General features: G+C 45.7%; 1 pseudogene; it reads right to left on the bottom strand.

Annotated features, from left to right (window-relative positions):
• Nucleotides 1-1,106: 1,106 nt before the first annotated feature.
• Nucleotides 1,107-1,640, bottom strand: LOC123576057 (annotated as a pseudogene).
• Nucleotides 1,641-2,620: the final 980 nt, after the last annotated feature.

Here is a 2,620-nt window from a genome sequence, read left to right as displayed (position 1 = left end):
CATCATCATTCACAAATGGAGCTGATTGGAAACAGATGGACAAGATACTACTAAATTGTTTTAAATAAATTTTATTTTAGCCTAATTTTGGATATATAGAAAAGTTGCAAGCAGAGTAGAAAGAGTTCTCCTCTACCCTGTACTCATTTTTCCTTGTTGTCCACATCTCATATTAATGTGGTACATTTGTCACAGCTAATGATATATTATTGGTATATTTTTATCTGCAGTACTTTATTAAGATTTTGTAGTTTTTTAATAGTTAAGAGTTTTTATTATAGTGGCTATAATTACAGTGCTTATTTGTTGAAATGAAAACTGAAGACAAGTACACAAAACAGTTGATTACTCATGATGCATTGAAAGCTGTACGAGGTTCCACATCACATAAACCAGTTCTGATGATTTCCCCAAGCTAAAGTTGAACAGCTCCAGCTTCTTCATGTTTACCAAAAAGTTCAGAAGAAAAAAGTAGCGGTCGCCCTTTCGATGGCAAATCTGACCCTTGCAGGCTGAAAGAATAAAAGCACATATAGATGGGGGCTCTGGGGGTGCAGGCAGCCCAGGGAAGCCGGGGAAAGGGAAAGGCGGGGGGCTCAGGAGTGGTGGCCACAGCCCCCAGCCCATCTCCTGGGCCGCTGGGTGAGCACAAGCATAAGCACAAAAGCTAGGGGATGCGGGATGACCAGAGACACAGCGAATCTCAGGGATCCTATCCTGAGCACACAGAATGGATCCCAGAGGAGGAGCGCTAGGCTGATCCCACACAGCCACTCCTGGAGATCGCCGTGTGCCCAACATCCCTTCTCAGTACCCAACGGTGAGTTGATTCTCTTTTTACAATAAAAAAACAAACAAAAACAAAACAAAACAAAACAGCAAAAAAGCAAGCTGAGTAATATTGCATAGGAGTACCAGAAAACTGCCTAGTTGGTAACAATAATTATTTACAGTCAATAAAACCCGGCTGCAGGCTGCGCTTGCACATCTGCAGCAGGGTGCGGCGCACTGACCCACCAGGGACACCGTTTCCGCGCTCACACCACTGCAGAAGAAAGCAGGGTGGAAGGAATTAAAGCAGCCAAAGGGAAGAGGAGGAGCGTGGCTCACTTCCGGTTCCGGAGCCACTTGGACAGCCAGTCCGGTCCCTCATAGAGCCCGTGGGCGCTGGTGGCACAGGTGGCCCGCACGTAGCAGTTCCTGTGGTGCACACCCAGCTTCTCTGTGATCTCGGCCACTTTCACGGTGTTGGGGAGGTCCTGCTTGTTGGCGAACGCCAGCGGGATTGCGTCCCTGAGCTCGCCCTTCACCAGCATCCCCGTGAGCAACTCACGGGCAGGGTTCACGAGCCCTCTGTTGATGCCGCCTGCCCCCAAAGACGAGACCTGGCGTGTTCTGGAAGTCGTGGCGCCACAGAGTCTGGATCTTGTCCTGGCCCGCGTTTCCCCACACGGTGAAACCGACGTTCTTCTCCATGGTTTCCACATTGAAGCCTATGGTGGGGATGGTGGTGATGATCCCACCCAGCTTCAGAGTGGACAGCGTGGTGGGCTTCCTGCAGCATCCAGGCCCACCATGAAAACGCGCATTTCCTTTTTGCCAGAAAGGCCCTTGAAGAGGTTAGTGAAGATATTCCCCATGCTGTAGACGGGCGGGACCGACCCTGGCCAAGTGAGGCTGCTTCTCCAAGCAGGGCGTTGATTTCGCTTCCACTAACGTCTTACAGTTTTTAATGTCATGGATCTTCTTTCTGTTCTAGCATCCTATCCAGTAAACCCGAGTACATTTACTCATAATATCAATATAGGTTCCTCCAGATGGTGAACACTTTCTCAATCCTTCCTTGTTTTTGATAACCCTAACCGTTTTGAGGAGCACTGGCCACGTATTTGGTAAACTCTTCAGTTTAGTTTTGTCTGATGTGTTTCTCCTGGCCAGACTGGGGTTATAGTTTTGTGGGATAAAGATTACAGTGGTAAAGCGCTGTTTTCGTCATGTCATATCAAGAATACATACAGTCAATGTAATATTTCACTGTTGATCTTTTATCACTTGACTAAAGGAGTGTTTAAACGTCAGCTTTCTCCAGTGTCAAGTTACTTTTTTTAGTCTCAGCTTTCCTACCCTTTAGAAGTAGGTTGCTGTGCACATCACACACTTAAGGGGTGGGGACTTCAAGTTGTCCAAGTAATTGTGTTGGCAAAGAAATGGAGAGCTTGATATGCAGAGGCATCGTATAACTAATAAACAATCTCCAATAGACCAAGCCAGCACTAACCTCCCAAGGGAATATTCTCCAATTTCCTCTTAAATGTGACCTGGGGCATATCGACACAAGGGAAAATTCCCCAGAGGCGGAGCTAGAATGCACATTAGACCATGCATAACAGAGTTGTTTCTAAAGTGCTGTGTCCTACCCAGTGACATTTGATAAATGCTTTGGCTAAGGCTGACCATGTTTCTTCTTCTTACTTTTTCCAAATGAATTTTTATTGCAATGTTCCTATTCTTAATCCATATTTCAACACGGTGTGTCTAAACATATTATTTGTCTCTTAGTTGTCTAAACTAAATGTCCATATTGAAACTTGCTGAACATTCTTCATTCTTCATGGTTATT

The sequence above is a fragment of the Leopardus geoffroyi genome, chromosome C2 (assembly GCF_018350155.1).
Source record: "Leopardus geoffroyi isolate Oge1 chromosome C2, O.geoffroyi_Oge1_pat1.0, whole genome shotgun sequence".
Taxonomy (NCBI): Eukaryota; Metazoa; Chordata; class Mammalia; order Carnivora; family Felidae; genus Leopardus; species Leopardus geoffroyi.
This window is presented reverse-complemented; position numbering and strand designations above follow the sequence as displayed.